This window comes from Arvicola amphibius, chromosome 4, assembly GCF_903992535.2.
Source record: "Arvicola amphibius chromosome 4, mArvAmp1.2, whole genome shotgun sequence".
Classification (NCBI taxonomy): Eukaryota; Metazoa; Chordata; class Mammalia; order Rodentia; family Cricetidae; genus Arvicola; species Arvicola amphibius.
This window is the reverse complement of record NC_052050.1, coordinates 15,647,689-15,672,212: the sequence shown is the minus strand read 5'-3', so window position 1 is coordinate 15,672,212 and position 24,524 is coordinate 15,647,689.

The window sequence follows — 24,524 nt, the reverse complement described above, 5'->3', positions numbered from 1 at the left end:
CACTCGGGAGCGCACGGCGGCCCCACCGACCCCGCAGCGTCGGGACCGGCGTGGGCAGGAGATGGTTGGCGGGGCGGATGCGGCGCCTCGGTTCCCGGTCTCTAGCCTCTCACTCTCTGCTCGCGCCACTTCGGAACCCGGGAAGCCGCTAGGTGTCAGGCCCCGCCTGGGTCCAAGCTCAGCTCCGGTAACCCTAGGGTCACCTCTCCCAGCCCCCGTGGGCGGAGATGGCACTTTACACTTTACTGGAAGGCTGGGAATAACCCTGTCCTCCCCGCCTCTTCACACCCGCCACACGGACGCTGTTGTTGATAGTTTACCTCCCTCTTTTTTTCCACTCCAGGACACACACACGGAGGGAGGGGAGGAGGAGGGGAGAGACACCAACTAAGGCTAGATACCGTTCATCCAGCTTCTCATTTAAGGCCTAGGCCTGTTGCCAAGGTCTGTACTTAAGACAGGAGGTTGCCAAGGCCGAGGCTGGGAGCTTGGGCAGCGGATCCTGGCCCCCTATCCAGGAAGTGCTACGGGTAGATAAGAGCCCAGCTCAGACTTCCTACAAGCCGGGAACAAAAGGTTCTTTCCTGTTGGATGCCTGGCCAGACTCACCAAGAGTCCAAGAATGAAACAGAAATGGGGTATTTCCCCTTGTGCATCAAAACATCTTTGTGGGACTGGCCTCTCCCACCTGCCCTCCCCCAACAAAGGCTCCTCGGAGGAGCTTCCCACAAGCAGAAGCCAGAATTGGGGGGGGGGGGAGTCTTAGAAAGGGTGCTATCTGGTGTATGGTTGAGACAGAGCCAAGAACCGGAATTCTGTTAAGGTAGCTTTTCATCTGGCAGAAGCGAATGGACATTTTAAGGTAAGCAGCGGCTTCCTTGGTGTGCCAACAGGCAAGCAGCATGCTTATAAACTAAAGATGGAGCAGAGCCATTTCTCATTGTTTGGTGGGTATATTTGGGCTTCTGGGAGGAAAAGGAGGGACAGATTTGGCAATGGAATCTTGTTTAAGTATTGAGTTCCCTAGCTACGGTGCAGGGCTTCCAGTGCCTTCCAAAGCCAGGGAGAGTCCTGCTGGGGATTCATGGAACCCTATGGGCCCTTGTCACCTCCCCCCTACTCCCCACATGGGCCTATAGCAGGCTGTAGTGCTTTTCCCTAGAAGGGGGTGTGTGTGGGACACATCCACACACAGTGTTCTCAGGGGCCTGCCAAAAGTAAAGTGTGTACTCCAGAGGCTGAGACCTGTGCCTCAACTTCTGGGGCCTTGGCTGTAAAGGTTCATGTACCCCACTTTAAAGAAGGGGGAGCACAGTGCTGTAAAACACTGACGTCCAGCCTGGTCCAGCTGCCGGAGCCCCCCGCTCAGAACAGGGGACCTCCAAAACACCTTTACCCCTCTCTTAGAGCAGGAATCGCCACCTCCAAAGCCTGAGCCGTGTAGGGGGAAGGATATTCCCCCCACTTCCCTTTCTTGGGCCACCATCCCCTGTGGTCCAGGCTTGGACGCTGAAGATATTTGTCTACAGAAATCCTCCCTTGGTGCTCGCGTCCCCTGCTCTGCTAGCCTCGTGGTTTCTCACATGCACAGTGTTGATTTCTCCATGGAAAAATCTTTCCTGGGTCATCCCTGAACTCATTCCTGCAAGTCTCCAAGCTCACTGCTTCAGAAGGCGTTCCCTGACCACCAACGTGGCAGTATAGGAAGGATGAGAGGTGTGACTACCTCAGACTCGGTGTGCTGGGGACGACTCGGGGGCTCAGAGCCAAACATGACAGATCCTGTTCTTATAAACAGATTGCCAGACGGAAGACTCACCCTCTACCTGATGGATTCATTTTCCCCAGGGTTACAAGGCTCAGAAAGCTGAGGGGAAAGTCAGGATTCCCAGTTAAATTTCTATTTTAAAAATTCAGCATGAATATATCCTAATCATTCCTCAAATGTAGCCTGGTCTCCTGTTTTTACTTAAAGGTAAGTTTTAAAAATTTTTGTTCATCTTGCCATGGAAGCCCAGTGTAAGCTTAGCTCCCAAGGGTTTCTGGGAGTTCCTAGAATCCAGAGGACTAGGAAGTGGGATGCAGGAATCCACAGGCCTAAGCCAAACAAATTCATATCAGCTCTGAAACTTGGCCCCTGGCCTGCTGTGTCCCTGGCCAGCTCTCAGCCCACACAGCAACATCCCCAGGCCCCATCCACACCATCCTCAGACTCAGGCAGCAGCAGCAGCAGCAGCAGCATCCCCAGACCCCGTCTACACCATCCTCGGCCGCAGCAGCAGCAGCATCCCCAGGCCCCATCCACACCATCCTCAGACTCAGGCGGCAGCATCCTTGTGTATGGTACGCACTGGCTACTGTAATAAAGTTATAAGTAGAATCATGAATCACTCTGGGGGAAAAGCTGGGCACTGGCGGTGACCTAGAGAGCAGAGACCCAGGAAGGATCAGAGCATACATTGGGACAGCTGTCATGGGGACAAGAGTGTCAGCCAGGCAGGACACTAGCCACAGTGCTTCCAGCACCACCAATGAAGGCAGTGAGTTTACCTGGGACCTCAGGAACACTAAGGGGCCAAGGGACAGAAAAGACTGGGCTGTCACCCCATCCCTGGTTGATCCCAAGGCCAGTTCACTCTGAGAAAATACGGCATCTACAGTCAAACAGCAGAATTGTAGTTACTGAACCTAGATGCGGAGAAGCAGTGAGGGGTGACATTCAGACTGACTGGACCCTGAGGGGACAGGACACGGGCTGGCTAAGGAACCAGCCCTGTGTGGAAGTGGTGGTGGTATCCTCTTGGGGGGGGAGGTCTGGGTCAGGTTCATGTCCTCTGCCAGTTAAAGAAGTCAAAGGCAGCAAAACTCTCCAATGCTGCAAACAGGAGCAAACAGACCACAGCTGAAGGGGACAACTTATTAAGAGTGAGGACACAGGCACACAGCAGACACTGAGAGAAACAGACCAGCAAGCTGAGGGGACACAGGCACACAGCAGACACTCAGAGAAACAGACCAGCAAGCTGAGGGGACACAGGCACACAGCAGACACTCAGAGAAACAGACCAGCAAGCTGAAGGGGGCTCAGGACACACAGCAGACACTGAGAGAAACAGACCAGCAAGCTGAAGGGGACTCAGGACACACAGCAGACACTCAGAGAAACAGACCAGCAAGCTGAAGGGGACTCAGGACACACAGCAGACACTCAGAGAAACAGACCAGCAAGCTGAAGGGGACCCAGGACACACAGCAGACACTCAGAGAAACAGACCAGCAAGCTGAAGGGGACTCAGGACACACAGCAGACACTCAGAGAAACAGACCAGCAAGCTGAGGGGGACTCAGGACACACAGCAGACACTGAGAGAAACAGACCAGCAAGCTGAAGGGGGACTCAGGAAGCCAGGAGACCCAGTCTCTTCTCAAGCCCAAGAGTCTTCCTTCCCTGAGTTAGGATTGGACAGTTAGAAGACAACAGAGTCACTGATTGGCTCACGACTGTTGTGTAAACACTTCGTTTGGCCCTGAACTTGTCGAACCAGTCCGTCAGCTGGTGGTCCCCCGTGCTAGGAGCCCACAAGCCTTTGTTTGCAGCTGACAAGCTTTTGTCTCTCTCCCTGTCCTTCAGTGTGGCAGCGTTGGGGACCATGCTTTAAAGTGTCATTTTCTCCTGTTTTCCTCCCTCCTTTTCCTTGTTCCCTTCCTCCTTCCCTCCTTTCCTCCTTCCTTCTTCTAACGTGGGGGTTACTGGACACCGGCTCTGTGCCAGGCATTGTTCTAGGCCCTGGAGAGCCAGTCATAATGAAGGCAGACAAGGACCCTGCTTTCGTGTAACTCCGGCACGTGCAAAAGGACAAAAATCAGAGTGCAAACGAATGAATTCCATATATATTTACACACACTCAGGGCTGAGAATGCTGGAGAGAAGAAGGGCGGAGTCGGAGGAGAAGCCATGAGACACAGTGAGCAGGCTGGGAAGTACATACGTGAGGTATGAGCCTGGGGCAGCACGCAGATTAATAGAAATGGTTAAATTATAAGAGCTAGCTAAAAAAAAAAAGCTATTGGTCAAACATTTATAATTAGCATTAAGTGTCTTTGTGGTTATTTGGGGAGCAGCTGGTGGGACAGAAAAATCTGCCTACCTCTCCTGGATGGAGAACTTATCTAGGTAGAGATGGGAGGCAGGCACACAGACAGGCCATCAGAGAGCAGGTGTGCACAGGGCATCTACGCAGTCTATAGACCCGTAGGTGGAGCTGGGTCTGACCACACTGGCCATGATCAGCAGAACCTAGCCAGACTCCACCTCACATACTCCAGGCATTCCTGTGGCTAGTCATGGGGCTGAGCAAGAGGCCCTGGAGCCAGGCCAGGCCGGACACCACCCTCTCTGCTGCTTTCCCTCCAAGAAAGAAATGTGAAGTTTGTGTCCCAGTCACATGTTCAGTCCCCATTGCCTACTGCTCTCCCTGGCCAGTCAGTCAGCTCATCTCCCGTGAGGGCAGTGAGGGCACCAGTGAGAACAGGGAACCCTGTAAGCTGGAGCCAGAGGGAAGCCCTGAGGGCAGAGGTGTCTGCGTCCTCCAGTGGTGTCAGCAGATGTGTGTGTAGAAGGGTGGAGACGACAGCCCACTGGTCACCTCCACCAACCAGCCATACACCACTGGGCAGGGACTCCTGCACTTTGTCCAAAGCCTGGGTCCTCTGGGAGTTCCCATATTGGTTCCTGAAGCTGTAGGTGCAGGTTCTCAGCCAAGCTCTACACTCTGGGGGAAGCAGTGGAGAAGGATGGCCTGGCTGAGCAGGAACAACCAGGACCTGGGGGTACCCAAATGTGGGCTGTAGTTCTGACAGTGATTCCAGTCAGAACTTCATCTCAGCCTTCTCCCCAGCCAGGATTCCTGCTACATCCATGTCTTAGTTAGGGTTCCTATTGCTGTTGAAGAGACACCATGACCATGGCTACTCTTATAAAGGAAACATTTAATTGGGGTGGCAGCGTACAGTTCAGAGGTTAAGCCCATTATCAACTTAAAATCTTTATAATGCAGGCATTATAAATTTTTATAAATCTTCATTAGAGTTATCACTAAAAACCATATGACAGAGGTTTTACTAGGCTGTTTTGAGATTTTCTCTGCCAATGGAATTAATCCAAAATTCTTCACTTTAACTTCAAGCAGACTTGAACAAGGGCAAAAGGCAACCACTTTTTTCACCAAAATATCACAAGAACAATTTCTAGTCAACATACTAAAGTTCTTCTCTGAAACCTCTTGCATTTGATAAACCCACAGTTATCAAATCACACTCAGCACGACTGTCTTCCATGCTCCTACTAGTACAGTCCCTTAAACAAGGCTTAAAAGGTTCAACTGTTTTTCTAATCCACAGTCCCAAAGTCCATATTTCTCCAAACAAAAATCATGGCCAGACCTATCACAGCAATACCCCAGTCCCTGGCACCAACTTCCGTCTTAGTGAAGGTTTTTATTGCTACAAAGAGATACTATGACCATGACAACTCTTATAAAGAAAACATTTAATTGGGGCAGCTCACTTACAGTTTCAGGGGTTCAGTCCATCATCATTGTGACAGGGAGCATGGCGCTGTGCAGGCAGAGGTGGTGCTAGAGCTGAGAGTGCTACATTTGCAGGCCACAGGAAGTCAACTGACTGTCACACTACCTTTTGTATGTTGAGAGACAACATTATTTACAAAGTACATGATGAAGTTAAAAATGTGCGGAAAAAAAAAGCCGGGCGGTGGTGGCGCACGCCTTTAATCCCAGCACTCGGGAGGCAGAGGCAGGCGGATCTCTGTGAGTTCGAGGCCAGCCTGGTCTACAAGAGCTAGTTCCAGGACAGGCTCCAAAGCCACAGAGAAACCCTGTCTCGAAAAACCAAAAAAAAAAATGTGCGAAAAATATTTTTTAAGCAATTTACAATTTTGTGTTGGCTGCATGTGTGACCGCCCTGGAGGCTATGAAGAACGGAATGGCGGGATGGCGCTTTGGAAACATCTGAGAGGTGCTCAGGGCAGGCCAGGGAGAGGGTTTGAGCAGCCCTGCTCCAAACATGGTCTAGCCTGACCCTTGTCTCAGTTCTGGTTCTTCAAGTTCTTTTTTTAGTGGAAAGAAACCCCCTGCCATTGCTTGAGAGGATAAATCTGTTCTCGAGGACCTCACTGCTGCAGCCACTTCCTGATTGCCCTCCTCCGGGGCTGAGGACCTGTCCCGTGAGGCCCTGCTGTTCCTGGAGCTCATGATGCAGTTTTAGGATAATGACTTATCTTCGAGGCTTCAGCCTTAAAGGGGTTGAGACAGGTTAGACTCTCCCTGGCCCATGAAGGAAAAGCAGGTGTCTCACCCAAGGCACAGGCGAGACACAAAATGAAGGCGGAGATGCAGGCTTTGTCTTGTCTTTAGTTACCTTGTAGGCCCAAGTGAGGAGTTGGGCCTTTTATCAAAAAAAAAAAAAAAAAAAAACCAGTTTCCAAAGACTGGTTATGGCTCCTTCCAGAGAACAGGTGATGGGGGGAGTGGCCTGAGGAGAGGGCTGGAAGGTCAGATAGAAGCAGTCTGGGGGACAGTGAGTTGGAGACCCCTCGGGAGGCAGAGGGGTGGGTCTCAAAGATCCAACAGGAGGTGTCTCTCTCGGGGCCCCAACTTCCAGGTGTCACATTCCTTGTGTCCTGCCACCCCCTGCCCTTCCGGTCTCTGTGGGTCCCAAGCTTCCGTCTGGGACTGATATCACAGCTGTGTTCTCCTCTCTCCCAGTCCTTCTCCCTTCCCCCTGTCTCTGTCTTCCTGGCCGAGCTGGGGCTCCAGGGGTTTCTTGGGGACAGATTATATATAATCTTTGTTTTTCCTAATATGAGCATCTACATTGAATTTCCAGGTCCCTCTGTGGAAACAGTAATTAAGAGACAGACACACATTGGAGAGTTTGTAGGACCTAGGCAATACCTGGCAAGCCCAGTTCAGTATCCTGTGCCAGTGAAGGAGGTCTGCCACACACACACACACACACACACACACACACACACACAACTACCACCAAGGAGGCTGGCAGTCAATTGATTTTTTCCTTCTCAGTCTGGTTCTGAGCAAACCTGTGTTTCTCAGACTGTGTTCTGGGTAGCCAGGGTCAGGTGACACCTGGAACAGTGAGCATGAGGGTTCCTGGCAGTGCTTGAGAGCACACAAGCTCTGGGGAGGGGGAGTCAGGAGAACCTTGAGCAAGGAGGAATGGTGAATGGGTAAAGTGAAGAGTGCTCCAGGCAGAAGTTAAAGGAGAGGTCACCAGAACTGTGCACAAACCCAGGTCCCAAGAACCGTGCACAAGCCCCCCCACAAGGGCTCAAGCTGCAAGCCTACAAAAGTTTGCTAAGCACAGACTTTTGTTTTGTGTTGTGTTTACCCTCTCTCTCTCTCTCTCTCTCTCTCTCTCTCTCTCTCTCTCTCTCTCTCTCTCTCTCTCTCTCTCTCCAAATATTTTAAATTTATTTTTGGCGTGTACGGCATGTTTGTTTGTGTGAATGGGCTTGCATATTTATGTGCGTGGATGCAGGTGTGTGCGTGCCCCAGCGTCCACACGGTCAGAAGACAAACAACTTGTGTGTCCTTCCTTGCCTTCCGCCTAGTTTGAGGCAGGTTGTCTTTGTTGTTTTGCCATGTGGCCGCTAGGCTAGCCGGCCCTAGTGGGATTTCTCCCATCTCTGCCTCTCATCTCCCCTCTAGGAGTGCAGGGACTACAGATGTTCACATTATGTAGCCAACTTTTACATAAGTTCTGGGTATTTGAACTCAGCTCCTCAGGTTTGCTGCACAGATGCTTTTACCCACCAAGCCGTACCCCCAGCCACAAGGGAATTAAAAAAAAAAAAATACTGCATTTATTCTCATCACCATTTTATGAAAGAAATATATTTTAACTACAAAAAACTAGGATAACTATTTAAAATAAAGCTTTTATGATGGGCTAAACCATGCATGACAGTATATCTGTCATTCCAGCACTGGGAAAGCAGGAGCCGGGCAATTTCAGGCTACTTCCTGCCTCAAACGAGAGTGTGTGTGGTGGGGGGGTCATGTCTCAACATTCCATTTCCTCTCCTGCTGATTCAGGGGCACACTACAGAGTCAGCTGGCCTGTGGGAAGCGCAGACAAAGGTCCATATGCAATTGTAACGGACCTGGTGACATGGAAGAAGCAGGGGCCACATCAGGGAGAACTTTGTACCCGGCTCTCGGGAGTGTGGCGTCTATCCCCCGAGGTGACCACAGGAAGAAAGGTTTTGTTAAAGAGGTTCTGCAGTGAGAATCGACTTCACCCTTTTCGCAGCTGTGCAGAAATGGATTGGAGAGGCGGTGAAGAGTCTCTGCGGGCAGTGGGCACGGGCAGAAAACAGATTCAAGAAGTATACAGAGGAAGACCTTGCAAAGATCTCATGTCCCCAGAGTTGCTTGTGCTTTGATGGTCCTACTAAGCAAGGCTCAGCACTCTCATAAACATTAATGAGCCAAGTATGGGGCTTGGGAGCTAGCTAGCCAGTCAGTAAAATACATACCACTCAGGCCTGGACACCTGAGTTTGAGCCCCAGGGCCTACATTAAAAGAAAGAAAGAAAAGCCCAGTGTGGTGCAGGCCTTTAATCACAGCACCCAGGAGGCAAAGGCAGAGACAGAGGCAAACCTATCTCTGTAAGTTCAAGGCCAGCTTTATCTATATATTGAGCTCCAGGACTATAGAGAGAGACCCTGTCTCAAAAATCAAAACAAAAAGAAAAGAATAGAAAGTGAAGGAAGAAAAGAAGGAAGGGAGGGAGGAAGGAAGGAAGACAAGCAGGCAGGCAAATGAAAGCCAGCCAGCCAGGCACAGCTGTGGCGCGCTTGTAATTCCATCACCAGAGGCAGAAACAGGAGGATTAGGGAACTTCCAGTTAAACACCAATGAAAAAAGACACCTGGTGTTGACCTCTGGGTTCCACATGCGCACACACACACACACACACACACACCACACCACACCACACCACACACACACACAAAATAATATACACCCCACATATTACACTTACTCCATATATACACATATACCACACACACGCACACGCACATGCACGCAGTGAGAGGGTGGTAGATGATGAAGAACAGAAAAGAGATTGATTCAGTGTGGCCCCTCCAGTCTGTCCTGTGAGGTCTTCAGACAGAACTGTGTAGAATCTTAGAGAGAGGTAAAGATGTAAGCTCCTCCCTCTGGCTGGTACTATGCTTCACTATCTGAGCCTCCCAGGAAGATTCTAGTTCCTTGGGGACCACTGTTCCAGTATCTGACAGTCAAGGGAAGGAAACAGGGCATGTTCTTAGGAAATCTTCATCCCTGCCAGGATCTTATACTGGGTGCTGGGGTGATGGTGGGCAGGGGGGAGGTGTGGGCAAGCTCAGGGAGCTGTCATCCTGTCCCTGTTCACATGAGGACAGCAGCAGAGAGAACTTTGACTTGCTAGAGGCAAAGTGGGAAGAAATAGGTTTAAGATTTGCAGTTAAACAGTAACAATACCCGATTCAATCTGCAAATAAACAGTAACAAAAAGAGTAGGGAACTTGGCCGGGCCTGGGCCCACAAGTGCAACCCCAGGCAAGAAGACTGCCAACTTGAGACCAGCCTATGCTGCCTATCAAAACTCAACAAAGCAACGGTGCAATCCTCGGCACCATCTATCCTGAAGACCGTGGAAGCCCTTGCAGTCTGTGGGAAGGAGGAAGATCAGGCAGTGACACTGCCCTCTTGGGGTCCCTGTCCCACCTGGTGGTGCTCCACCCAACACTCCTGTGACTTAGTGGAAATACATGAAGCCCTCAAATGCCGAGGAACGAGGAACGGAACGCAGCCTAAGCTGCACTCCGCATCTCAGGAGCGCCCAGCACCTTGGGTGGAGACCATCAATCTCAGTAAGCAGAGGGAGGAGACTAAGCCCTCACCAACACAGCCTAGCTTTGAAGTGGGCCCTAGAAGCCACTTCCCGGGGCTTTAGGGGAGGGAAGGCTGAATGCCTCCTACCAAGTTCTCTGCAGTGGCTGTCTGACCATCAGCATGCCGAGGACAGGGAAAGGTCAAAGGTCCTTGTGGTTGTGGGAGGGAGACCAGACCACAGGGGTCAGTGGCAACCTCAGCCCTTAGTGCAAGTCAGTCCTCTTCACAGCAAGAGCCCAGCACTTGTAGGCCCAGTGCTGTCCCAGCTCCCAAACCAGGCCACCACTGCCTGTTTCCAGCCCCTCACCTCAGTTCTGTGAGGGCCATGCCTCTCTTCCTCCTCTTCCCCTTCCTCCTTCAGCCTGGGCATCTAGACAGCCACCCACCAACAGCCTCAAGGGCAGACAGAGCAGCTCTGCTGGGCCATGGCCTCTGATCTCTGGGCCTCTGCACTTTCTGGTGCCCAGCTCCCCCTGCTCTGGAGATAAGATGATAAAATGATGTTGGAGGGAGGCCTTCCCACAGCCTCCTCAGCCCAGAAGCTCAGCCTGCCTTTCTTTCCAGCTTGTCTATCACTCCCTGATGCCTTCTGGCTGAGCACTAGGTGCTCCTGTCTGCCCGCCACCCCCCTGGAGCCACAATACCTGATGGCTGCCACCCTCTCTAGGAACAGCCCCAGGTCAAGCCAGAGGGCCTGTGCAGGTGAGGTCAGGCTGCTCTGGCTCAGCACTGACCCGACTTGTGACACAGGGCCCGTTTTTTTTTTTTTTTTTTCCTGGATCCTGCTGGAAATGTGCCAAGGAAGGAGGGAATAAAAGAGTGGGAGGTGATTCCAGAGAAGACGGAGCCAGATTAGGCAACAGGGGTAGACAGATGTGAGTCACACATTACTCATATGTTCCTGGCCGCAGAGGTCAAGATGCACCATCACTGGCCGAAGCTCTGGCAGAGCCAAGCTGCCTCCTGGGCTGGCAGGAAGATGCCCAGCTCCCGTCTGCTTCCTGGAAGTCTATAGGCAGGGTGTGCTAGAGATGGACACACTGAATTGCCCCCGGGCTTTTCTACAGCATGTCAACTTTCAAATTATTTATTTTCCCGAGGCTTTGGGTTTGTTTTATTCATTTGTTTTAAGGAACTGTCTATGTGAGCCAGGACGGCCTTGGACATGTGGTGGACTTCCTGCTCAGTCTCCTGAACGCTGCTATTATAGATGTGAGCCTGCGCTCAACCTCTTTACCATTCTTAATTACTTTTAAAAGTTATTGTTATTATTGTGTGTAGACACAGAGGTCAGAGGACATCTCATGAGTGTTGGTTCTCTCCTTCCAGCACGTGGTGCCCAAAGATTGCTGCCGGGTTGTCAGGCTTGGCAGCAAGTACCCTTACCCACTGAGCCATCCTGCCATCTTCTTTAGCATTTAAAGGTATAATGCACTGATAAGAAATACATTCTTGCCGGGCGGTGGTGGCGCACGCCTTTAATCCCAGCATTCGGGAGGCAGAGGCAGGCGGATCTCTGTGAGTTCAAGACCAGCCTGGTCTACAAGAGCTAGTTCCAGGACAGGCTCCAAAGCCACAGAGAAACCCTGTCTCGAAAAACCAAAAAAAAGGCCGGGCGGTGGTGGCGCATGCCTTTAATCCCAGCACTCGGGAGGCAGAGGCAGGCGGATCTCTGTGAGTTCGAGACCAGCCTGGTCTACAAGAGCTAGTTCCAGGACAGGCTCCAAAGCCACAGAGAAACCCTGTCTCGAAAAAAACCAAAAAAAAAGAAAGAAATACATTCTTTTCTTTTCTTTTTTGAGACAGGGTTTCTGTGCGTAACAGTCCTGGCTGTCCTAGAACTCACTCTGTAGACCAGGCTGGTCTTGAACTCATAAAGATCCACTTGCTTCTGTGAGATCCACTTTCTCTGTTTTCTGAATGCTGGGATTAAAGGCATGTGCCACCACCGCTCAGTTGAAGAAATACATTCTTGCCTGGTATGGTGTCATATCCCATTAATCCCAGCACTTGGGAGACAGGGGGATCTTTGTGAAGTTGAGGCCAGCCTGGTCTATATAATGAGTCCTACATCGCCAGAGAGAAAGAAGGAACATATTTTTAATGTAGTGTAGCCATCACCACCATGTGATTGCGGGATTCTTCTCTAGGACTAAAACTCTACCTGTTAAACACTAACTCAAAAGTTTTAAAAGGCGATGTCTTATTAAGTTAATGTTTGGCCTACAACTGGAGAGAATACTCAAATAAGAGGGAAAGGGACGTCTGAAGACAGATTGGATAAACACACCGCAGTGCTAGGACTGGGCAGAGGAAGAAGGGGCCTCTGAGTGCCACACGCGTGCCCAGGCTAGCCTGGGCTAGCTGAGTCTCCATCTCAAAACAACAAGAGACACAAGTAGAACCAAGCACAATAGTGTGCTATGCTCAGTAGTTCAATCCCAGCACTCTGGAGGCTGAGGCTGAGGAAAATCTCAAGTTCTTGGCCAGTCTGGGTCCGGAGTGCACCCTGCCAGAAAACGTCGTAAAGAAAGACAAAGAAAAGAATTGCTTTGCTTTAGAAATGTAACCTGGTGGTAAAGTGTCTACTTGCTTAGCATATACAAGGCCCCAGGCTCCATCCCCAGCGCTGAAAAATAAAAATATAATAATAATAACAACAACAACAACAATAAATAATACTAGCGAAGCAATAAGACTGAACCTGACAGTCTTCCTGCCGTGAGGGAATGAGTCATGTTCATTTATCTGTGGTGCTGAGAATTAGACCTGGACTGCAGGCCAAACTAGCGATTCTCCACGCGAGAAAGACTTGACACTTTTCCCCAACTGCAGGTTGTCCCAGGGAGGCCAGGCTGACTTCAGACAGCACCAACACCATCCACAGAGTACAGTCAGGGGCCCCCGCCAGGCTTGCTGGCCAGCACAGTCTAAGCTGGAGGAAGCATGTTGCAGGATGGGAATCTGAGAGACACGAGAGCCCCAGGGGTTTCTCTTGAGGGGAGAACGCAGGACAACTGTAGGCACATGACATACACAGCACCTGGAGGGTGAGCCTTCCAGCCTGGGCGCTTCCTGTCGCTAGCCCTATTCAGGTAGGAACAAGGTGATTGCATCTGGAGATATCACTGGGAGGGAGCAGTGAGTGCTTCCCAAGGTTTTTCTTCTCCAAGCATCCCAACACTAACAAATCTAGCTGGGTGGTGGCGCACGACTTTAATCCCAGCCCTTGGGAGGCAGAGGCAGGTGGATCTCATGAGTTCGAGGCCAGCCTGGTCTAGGGCAGCCAAGACTGTTACACAAAGAAACCCTGTATCAAAAAACAAGAAAGAAAAAGAATAAAAGAAATCTAATTATTTCCACCCGCCCCTGTAGATTTTTATTAAAGAATATTTTTATACAATGTATTTTGATTGTGTTTTTATCTCTCCCCTAATTCTTCCCAGATCCTTCCCACCCATCCAATTTTTTCTTCCTCTCTTTTTCAAAAAAAAAAAAAACCAAACAAACAAGAAATACACACACACACACACACAAGAAAAGAAAGAATGAAAAAAACAGGAAAATGAAAATCAAAACAAGGAAAAACCAATAAGACAAGAAAATGTCAAAACAAAGCAAATTGGAGCAGAAAGTCCGCAAAAACACCCCTGAGTTCCCTTTGTGTTGGCTACTGTGGCACAGGGCCTGCCTGGTGTGTGGTAGAGCATTTACCCCGTGTGCACACGGACCTGGAAGTTTAGATCCCTAGTAAAACAAAAACAAAACAAAAGAGAAAAAAATTCACATCGTGTGTGGAGCTAGGTGTGGAGTGTGTAGGGCCGGGGTGATTGTGCTGGAGTAGGGGTTGGGTGTTCAGGGGTAGGGGTGGGGTATGGAGGATTAGGGGTGGTGTGTGTGTGTGTGTAGGGGTGGGGTGTGTGTAGGGGTGGGGTGTGGGAGTAGGGGTGGGGTGTGGGTAGGGGAGGGCTGTGGGAATAGGGGTGGGGTGTGGGTATGGATGGGGTGTGGGCAGGGGTGGGTGTGTATGTAGGAGTGGGGTGTGTATGTAGGGGTGGGGTGTGGGTAGGGGTGGGGTGTGTGGGAACACGGGTGGGGTCTGGGTAGGCGTGGGGTGTGTGGTTAGTGTGTGGTGTGCCATGGAACTAGAAGGGAAGCATGAGAGTGTAAAATAGCCTTAAGGCGGAGGAGGTGATGGAGTACTTGTGAAGGGGGTGATGGAGTTCTTGTGAAGGGGTGATGGAGGAGTACTTGTGAAGGGGGTGATGGAGTTCTTGTGAAGGGGTGATGGAGTTCTTGTGAAGCGGAGGGGGTGATGGAGTACTTGTGAAGGGGGTGATGGAGTTCTTGTGAAGGGGGTGATGGAGTTCTTGTGAAGGCGGAGGGGGCTAAGGAAGGTAGATCATTTGGGAAAGGCCATGGGAGGGGAAAGCAAGTGGCTGGCAAATGCTCTAGTAAAGTCCGTTATGCTGTATGCTCTCTAAAAATCAATAAAGACGTCTGGGTGTGGTGTATGCACCTCTAACCCCAGCACCTGGAACACAGAGGCAGGCAGATCTCTGTGAGTTCAAACCAGCCTGTCGACTTAGTAAGCTCCAGGCCAACTGAGACTACATGTAATTAATTTAAATTCTTTAAAAAGGCAAAAGAAAAAAACAGGAATATCTAAGAATAAGAAACACTAAGTTTGTGCTTCATAAACTTGACGGGATGTTTAGCCTCAGTAGCAACAAGAGAACAACTATCCCTAAACTAAAAGGAAAAGCAGACAACGGTATCAGGGCGGAGTGGGGCCCCTCCCCCCACACTCAGCCACTGGATCCGGAACGCTGGATTGCCTTCAGGATATGGAGGCAATGAAAAGTGTTTTCTTCAAAGGCCAGGTGATGAGAGGAAGGGCAGGCCTCCCAGAGCTGCTCCGCAGAGCCAAGGGAGCTGGGTCCTGTATCTCCCAGGCCAGAACTAGCAGTGGCTCCTGAGTTTCGTCACTTCCCCACCGGTCATTTGACTTGTGTTAATGACACATGACATGCTACTTACATGGAACTAAAAGCTTGGGAGAGGATTACAAAAGCAGTAGGTCATCAGACATTCTGGACTGTAGGAATCTAAAGAAAGACAGGTAGGCTTGGTACATGCCTGTAACATCCTGTCTACTTGATACGTGATAAATGGTAAGATTTTAGATTTGCTTTTCATGGACGGGGTTTCATGTATCCCAGCATCCCAGACTGGCTTCCAACAGACAAGGATAACCTTGAACTCCTTTTGTTGTTCTTTATTTCTTGTTTTGGTGTTTCAAGACAGGGTTTCTCTGTGTAGCCTTGGCTGTCCTGAGCTCACTCTGTAGACCAGACTGGCCTCGAACTCACAGAGATCCACCTCCTGGTGCTTCTGCCACCACCACCCGACAACAACCTTGAACTCTTGATTCTCCTGCCTCAGTCTTCTAAGTGCTAGGTTGCAGGTGCAGGCCACCATGCCCAGCTATAATAAATACAGAAAATATAGCAATCTCTCCCCCCCCTCTCTGGGGTGGGAGCTATGGGGGCGTTGTTGGGGATCAGAGCCTAGGGAACTGGATGATGCTTATGCTAAATAAACTCTTTACCATTGAACTTCACCCCCGCATCTGTATGCCAATGTGGCCATGTTTGTTATGGTTTTGTGGTTTTTGAGATAGGGTCTCTCTACATAGCCCTGGCTGTCCTGGAACTCACTCTATAAACCAGGCTGGCTTTCAAATCAGAGATTCACCTGCCCCTGCCTCCAGAATGCTAGAACTAAAAGCGTGTGCCTCCACTCCTAGCTTGTTATGTTTTGTTTTTTTGAGATAGTGTCTCGCCCTTTAATCCAGGGAGACCTCAACTCTCCTGGCTTTGCCTCCCGAAATACTGGGAATACAGACATGAGTCACCATGTCCAGCAGTCTTTTGTTTTCCGAGTCCTGATACATATCAGTTTCTTTTTTCTATTATTCTTATCAGATAACATCTCATGTGCGGCTACAGCACATTTTGTTCATTTACTCCCCAGCTATTGTACGTTTGGGTTGTTTCCACAATCAGCGCTACTTTGGCATGGAGAAGAGAAGATTCAGCGGCAGGTGAAATAGCTCAGCTTGGAAAAGTTTCCCATACAAATCCAAGGACCACAGTTGGATCCCAGGACCCCACATAAAGATGGCATGATCCCCCCCCCATGCACACACACACACACACACACACACACACACACACGGTAGTGGAGGCAGAGGACACTCGAAATGAAGGATGGGAAAGATAAGGCTACCACTGAACATAAGGTAGTTTTGTGTATGTTAAATGTTTATCACGTTCCAACACTTTCATATGCATTAATGTCATGTGCGCACACTCCATAATAAGGCATCTTAAGAGAGAAAGCCTGTCCCCCATTCCTGACACATTCTACTGAGGTCTCAACCTGAGGTCCAAAAAAGAGGGCTCTTCTGCGCAGCCGCACTTGCCGCACCCCCTGCTCCAGGAGGGCAAGGGCGCGCGACCAAAGGCCAGTGTCTATCTGGGGCTCCTCCCCCGCATCCCTCCGGCGTTTGCCTGGGAACCCGCAGGCCTTGGCTTCTTTTGGCTGCAGCGTACTCATCCGCATGCTGCCGCGACGTTCATTGTCTGCGGACCGCAGTCGTGCAGAGCGTGGGCTTCAGCGAGCTGCTGCAGACTCAACCTTGTCGCCAGGGCAGCTGCGGACCGCCACACCTCATGTTCAGCAATGCGGGAGGAATCCGGGCAGCCCGGCACGGGATCCTATGGCCAGCTGGCACTGTCAGGCCAGCTGCTCTGTCTTTGCCTACTGTGCCCGAGGTCTGAGGTTCATCCCCAACACTGCTTTCCCCTAAGTGACAACAACAAAATCCAAAATAAATAGCTTTGTGACCTTCAGAGATCCCCCAGGAATCTGATCCCAAGGGAGACAATTGGGCTAGATAAGACCCAAAACAGAACTCTGCAAGGCTGGGATTTCACGTCTTTGATGAGGTAACCACCAAAGCTTGATGCCAGGTCATCACCTCCATAATGCAAACCAGCAGGTCTGGAAGAAGGCCCTAGGGCACAAACGTGCTGCCCAGAGAGTTCTGAGTGGGAAGCTGAGGGCCTCAGGAAACACCTGCCACCGTCTTCTCCTGCTGGTTGCCCAGCCTGCTCGTGGGCTCTTGAACACATCCCTGCCATTGGGAACTAATCTTTTATTTTTACCCAACCCGTTTTCAAACAGAAGCAGCGTGAGATGCTTTGCCTGCTCAACACAGCGCACTGCGTCAGCTAGACTACATTACATGAACTGAAAAGGTAACATTTGGATCGAGGTATGTACAACCCACCAGATGTTTTAAGACATAGCAAAGAAAAAAGGCAAAATATGTTGATAGAAATTACATGTTGATGGGGCTGAAGAGATGCCTCTGTGTTAAGAGCACTGACTGCTCATCCAGAGGACACAGGTTCAATTCCCAGCACCCGTATGGTGGCGTACAACTGTCTGCAACTTCAGGATCCAACACCCTCACACAGACATATATAGAGGCAAAACACCAATGCACATAAGGTAAAAATAAATAGATTTTAAAAAAGAAATTACATATTGAAATATCATTTTAGATATATTGAGTTAGATAGATATTAGAAGGATACTACTTATTTCCTTTTGCTTTTCCTGACCTGGCAATTAGACAATATAGAATTAGGCCTGGGCATGTAGCTCAGTCGACAGAGCACTGTCTCACATGCATGAAACCCCAGGTATCTCCTTAGCATGTCACACACTGAGCTGGTGCTGTATGTCTGTAAGCTCAGCGCTCTTGAGATGGAGGCAGCAGGATCAGCAGTTCAGAGTCACCCTTGGTTGTGTAGGAATTTCAAGGCCAGTCTGATCTACATAGGACTGTGTCTCAATAAAGGAAGGAAAAAAGGGGGAGGGAGGAATTATATCTGTGACCTTGTTTTATATATGTCTATATATACCTCTATACACACACACACACACACACACACACACACACACACACACTGTCCCCCCAGTGTGGAGACAGAACCCAGAAACTCACACACGGCAAGCAAGCGCTCTACCCCTGAGATCTATGTTCAATTCCGCTTGCTACATTCCTGTTAGACAAACATTCCCATCATTACAGAAAGGCCCCTAGACAGCGCTAAGCAGCCTGCACAGGTCAGCTTCCAGGGAGTGTGTCGTTCCCATCTCCATACTGGCTCAAATTTTCTCTTTTCCTTTTTAGTGTGTGTGTTTTGAGACACCATCTCTCTATATAGCCCTGGCTGTCCTGGAACTCACTATGTAGACCAGATTGGCCTTGAAATCACAGAGATCCACCTGCCTCTGCCTCTTGAGTGCTGGGATCAAAGGCGTGCGCCACCACCACCTGGCATTGTTTTGTTTTCCAATCCTACTTCCGCCTCCTGAGTGCTGGGATGGAGCTCATGCCAGCACACCCTGCTCAACAACATGGTTCTGTGCGGTGCTGTACAACTGATGAAGGACCTGCATCCGTCTTCCTACAAGCCTGAAAAAGAGGACAGGTACAATGTCACCGTCACTGCACACTTGGGAAAACTGAGGCTGGAAGGTTTTTGGACTAAGGTCCAAAGGGGCGCGCGCGCATGTGTGTGTGTGTGTGTGTGTGTGTGTGTGTGTGTGTACGTGGTCCTGGCTTTTCTGGCTCCTAGTCTGAGGCTGCTTTTTTTTTCTTCTTTTTTTTTTGTTTGTTTTTATTGAGATAGGGTCTTTTTACATAGGTCTGACTGTTTTAGATTTTTTTATTATTTTTTTATTAAAAATTTCCACCTCCTTCCCGCCTCTCATTTCCCTCCCCCTCTCCCACTTCCCTCCCCCCTCCCTCTCCAGTCCGAAGAGCAGTAAGGGTTCCCTGCCCTGTGTGAAGTCCAAGGTCCTCCCTGCTCCATCCAGATCTAGGAAGGTGAGCATCCAAACAGGCCAGGCCCCCTGGCAAAGCCAGTACATGCAGTAGGATCAAAACCCAGTGCCATTGTCCTTGGCTTCTCAGCAGCCCTCATTGTCCGCCATGTTCAGGGAATCCGGTTTTATCTCATGCTTTTTCAGTCCCAGTCCAGCTGGCCTTGGTGAGCTCCCATTAGATCAGCCCCACCATCTCAGTGGGTGGGTGTACCCCTTGCAGTCCTGACTTCCTTGCTCATGTTCTCCCTCCTTCTGCTCCTCATTTGGACCTTAGGAGCCTACCCTTCTTTTTGGTAGCCCTTGTTTCCTCCAGGTTAGAAGTGATCATTTGCTGTCTTGAATCACAGCGGCTGTGATCAGTCCCATCAATGGTCACACAGTTGTGCCCATTAGCATAATTGTGCCCTCCTGGAAGTGGGTAGACCGCTAAGGCAGCTCAGGAGGCTGCTGGCCCCCCAGGGATAGAAGTAGGTTCATAACTGTTGGCAGGAGACTGGTGCTGTAGCTGCCCGCAAGTTCTCCAAGCTCCCTTAAGCCAACCCCAAAACACCACTGGATCGCCAAACTGGGCTCAGGTAGGATTGTTTCTTTGGTCTTTGTCCTTTCCAGCTGATGCCCAAACAGTCAGACAATAGTACCCGTGTAAGGATGCAGCCATTGGCATGGTGCTGCATGCCTATAGCTCCAGCTGCTGTAGTGGTTAATGCAGAGTTGCACATTGGAGGCCAGCGTGGGCAGCATAGCAAGTTAGTCTGTCAGTCAGCCTACCTGCCTGCCTGCCCAATTATCTAAAAAAAAAAAAAAAAAAAAAAAAAAAAAGGCTTAGCAGTTCAGTGGTAGAACACAAAACCCTTTGTTCAACCTCAGTGCTACAGACAACAGCGGATACCGAATAAATTATGAGCGATCGTATGAGACAGGGAATCAAGGAGTACTTCCTGGTAGTGGCAGCACCCGAGCTGGGTCTTGAAGAGCAGCAGGTTTGGGCAAAGAAAAGGGGAGGATGTGTGCACTCTGTGAGTCAAAACCAATCACTAACTGATCTCTCAATGAGCGTATGATCCCACATCTAGACCTTTTGGGCTTGGGTGCAAGGTGAGATGCTAGGGATGGACCTCAGGGCTCTGCACATGCCACCCAAGTGCTCTGTGACGTCCCCACTCTGGGCATTTTTTTAACAGTTTACCAAGATATAATTCACATATCACAAGGTCTCCCCTCTTAAAGTATATAGACTGGCTTTTACATTTAAAATTTACATTTAAGGGGCTGGAGAGATGGCTCAGAGGTTAAGAGCACTGCCTGCTCTTCCAAAGGTCCTGAGTTCAATTCCCAGCAACCACATGGTGGCTCACAACCATCTGTAATGGGGTCTGGTGCCCTCTTCTGGCCTGCAGGCACACACACTGACAGATTATTGTATACATAATAAATAAATAAATATTTAAAAAAATTTACATTTAAAATGCTTGTGCAACCATCATTACCAAGTTCAGTTTGTTCTCATCACCCTCTCCCTTTTGGCAGCCGCTCTGCCGTCCCCGTCCCAGGCACTGGTAACCACTGACCGGCTTTCTGTCTCTGCGGTTGTTTATTTTGGACAGCTCACACACATGGATTCCTATACCATCTTATGATTGTTTTCCCCTTGGCATAATGTTTCAGTGTTCGTTCATGTTGTAGCATGTATAAGCACCTCATTCCTTTCTTAGGGGAATAAATACTGCAATGTGTGAATACATTTTGTTTATCCCTTCAACAGTTGACTGACATTGGGATTGTTTCCAATGTTTTGGTGTTATGAATAATATATCGTCACTGACATTTCTGTACAATTTTTGTATGGGCAGTTTTCAGTCCTTCCTGCTGTCTGTCTATATCACTGTGTGTGTATGTGTGTACGTGACCACCTCATTTTACTATCTTTCCAACAATATATAAGGATTCTAATTTTCTAATTTCTCCATATTCTTGCTAAAATTTCTGTGCCTTCTTTACTGCCTGTGTAGTCTGTGTAGTCCAGCTTGAGGCTGGCCTCAAGCTCTCAATCTGTCTTAGAAAAAATATTGGTTTTTTTTTTCCCTTTGCATTTAATTATCCTGGCATCCCCATCAAAAACTCAATTGAGCCGGGCGGTGGTGGCGCACGCCTTTAATCCCAGCACTCGGGAGGCAGAGGCAGGTGGATCTCTGAGTTTGAGGCCAGCCTGGTCTACAAGAGCTAGCTCCAGGACAGACTCTAGAAACTACAGGGAAACCCTGTCTCGAAAACAAACAAACAAAAAAACTCAATTGAGGGGCCTGGGAGATGGCTTTGCCACTTAGGCAAGAGGACCTGAGTTTGTATTCCTAGCATCTATGTGAAAATCCATGCATAGCCTGGAAGCTCAAAGCTGGGAAGGCAGAGACATGATTCCTGGGGCTTGCTAGTCAGCCATTCTAGCCAAATTATTGAGCGCTAGGACCAGTGAGAGACCCTGTCTCAAAAAATAAGGTAGAGAGCAATAGAGAAAGACAGCAGACACTGAGCACAGGCCTCTGTGTGCACAGCACACCCACTGACAGCTACATCTGCACACACCACCCATGTAAATCAGTAGAACAGCTGTGCAGTCGTTCACACACACACCTATTATCCAAGCAGTCGGGGGACAGAAGCAGTAGAGTTGCTGTTAATTTGAAGCTGTTCCTTATTGAAAAATCAAAGGATTAACCCGTCTCTTTTATAAGAAGCAAACTGATAACCAGAGTTAGTTGGCAATATCACCCTGAACCTCCCTCAAAAGGCATTAAAGTGGCTTATTGGGTTACATGCAAAACAGTGACAACAGAAACAATAGGAAAATGTAAGGTTTTATTTCTGGTGTGTGTGTGAGTGTGTGAGTGTGTGTGTGAGTGTGTGAGTGTGTGTGTGAGTGTGTGTGAGTGTGTGAGTGAGTGTGTGTGAGTGTGTGAGTGTGTGTGTGAGTGTGTGTGAGTGTGTGTGTGAGTGTGTATGTGTGGTGAGTGTGGTGTGTGTGAGTGTGTATGTGTGAGTGTGTGTGTGAGTGTGTGTGTGAGTGTGTGTGTGTGAGTGTGTGTGTGTGTGTGAGAGTGTGTGAGTGTGAGTGTGTGTGTGAGTGTGTGTGTGAGTGCACGAGCGCGCGTGTGCAATGCCTTCAGAGGCCAGAAGAGGTCATTAGACCTCAGAAGCTGGAGTTTCTGGCACTGGGAGCCACCCAGTGTGCTGGGAACTCAGGTCCTCTGCAAGGGCAGCACGTGCTCTAAGTCTCTGAGTCATCTCTCCAGCCACTCTATATTGATTTTGTCATGTTATATTTTTTTTTATATTGTCTTGTTTTTCAAGAAGGGTCTCCCTATGTAGTCCAAGATGGACCTGGAACTCATGTAGCCCAGGCTGACTTCCAACTTTTGGGCCTTCTGCCTGTTTCCCGAGTGCAGGGTTACAGGAGTGTGCCACCCATGCCTAGGTTTGTTGACCATATTTCTCGGAGCTGTCTATCCCCTCTCTGTGGTTACTAAGTAGCTGGAAAGAGTTTAAAAGATGAGCAATTGGCTGGACAAGCATGCTGCACTTCTGCAGGTGGGTCTTCCCAGCTCCTCACTGGCCCCACCCTAACTCAATCTTCCTGCAGGATTGGGAGCCTTCTCCACTGTCTCAGTGGCAGCTGGGGAGGGAGCACACAGGGGAGAACTTTATCTCTTTCGTACCTCTCAAGGTTATAAATGGCAAATTACCCTACCTCAAGGTTATCATATCAAATTATAACATTCACACATAAGGGTAAGCCGGGCGGTGGTGGCGCACGCCTTTAATCCCAGCACTCGGGAGGCAGAGGCAGGCGGATCTCTGAGTTCGAGGCCAGCCTGGTCTACAAGAGCTAGCTCCAGGACAGGCTCTAGAAACTACAGGGAAACCCTGTCTCGAAAAACAAAAACAAAAAAAAACAAAAACAAAAAACACACATAAGGGTAACATCCAACGTGCAATACAAATGTAAGGTGTATATGTCTGTATATAATATACATATATGTATATCATATATACATCCCTATCCCTCTCCCTCATGAGTAAGACCCTGAAAACAGAGAAAGTTATTTTTAACTTTTACTTATGAGGATATCAAGGCTGAAATGTCTGTCTGTATTACTGTAAAATTCCAAACTGGTGAAGTCTGGCTCTTTACAGACTCCTCTGCAGGCACTGGAGCTGCCGTCAGGAGGTGTGAGCATGTAGGTTGGGCATCCCTCCCTAGCATCCCCTTGCCGCCTCTTTTGTGACAGGTGTGTGCTAAGGTCTGGGAACACACAGAGAATGAGGCATACTGACCGCGTCTCTACCCTCCTGGAAAGTATGGCATCGTGGGGAAGTTGTGTGTTTCAACAAGTTCCTACAACAAAATGTCACCTATAGGGAGGAGCAGGGAGGTGACTCCAGCCACCTCTGGGATCAGTGGGCAGGATAACAGTAATTAGCCTTTGATTTCATCATTTCAACGGTAAGGCAGAACCGTTCATTGGCGAACTCAGTCCCTAACCCAGGAGTACAGACCGTGTCCCACTGCCCACAGCTGGGCCTGAGAATGGGCCAGCAGAAAGAACTGCCTGTTCTTCCTCTCTGCTGGCCTGGGTACTCAGGAACTCTTCGGAGACAAGAGCCTCCAGCCCCACCCTGTCTTCCTCTCTCCTTCTGCTTTCAGTTCTGCTTCTGACAGAAAAGACAGAAGAGCTTCTTCTGAATGCAGGCTAAGCCCCAGACTCTTAACGGTGTCTATCCACCCTTCACATCTGACCTTCATAGGTACCGCCCTCACCCTCAGAATTCCCGTTCCTAAGCCTCTACCAGTTCAGGCTGCTTCCTCGCTCCAGACAGCCACTCGCTGGTGGAAAAGACACACAGAGCGAACCAGGCAGCCCCTTGCTAGCCACCTTCCTCCTTTCTCCATCTCTCAGTCCTCAGGGACCTCTCCTCTAGCATGTCACCTGACAGGCCAGCTCCATCTGCCAGGGACAAGAATCCTTCCACCTCTTGTGGGGGAACAGCCCTGGTGCTGAGGGGTTTTAGCCTCCACAGCCTCCTGTGCCTCAAGAGGACATGATCCTCCCTCCCCCACACTTGTCACTTTGAGGGACAGGTGGAGGAGACAGGGAAATGACTGGGAGTGTGGAGACCTCAGGTGACTTGAAGCCAATCTGTCTCAGTGGTAATTTCTCCATTTTTAAAAGCAGAGGGTTGTTCTCGTCTCTAAGGCATTCCGTCGCTCTCAAATCGTGCAGCTGTGAGGTTCTAGGGCTCTGTTGGGGCAACGCTTGATGATTCTTGTGAGATGAATAGCTGGCTGCCAGCCGTGTACCCAAAGGGTAGGGAGCAGGAGTGCCAGCGCTTGTGGCCCACTCTATGGCCACCCCTCATAGAACAGAACAGACCCTCAGTTCCTCTGCTCTTGCGAGGAGTCCCTCACCCCAAGCCCAAGGTAAACTGGCTGCCAAAATCTGCAGCAACGACCCAAGGAGCCTTTCAGGCACCCAGGCAGGGACCCCTTTCTTCCAGGACCCGGCAACCTCAAGTCCATC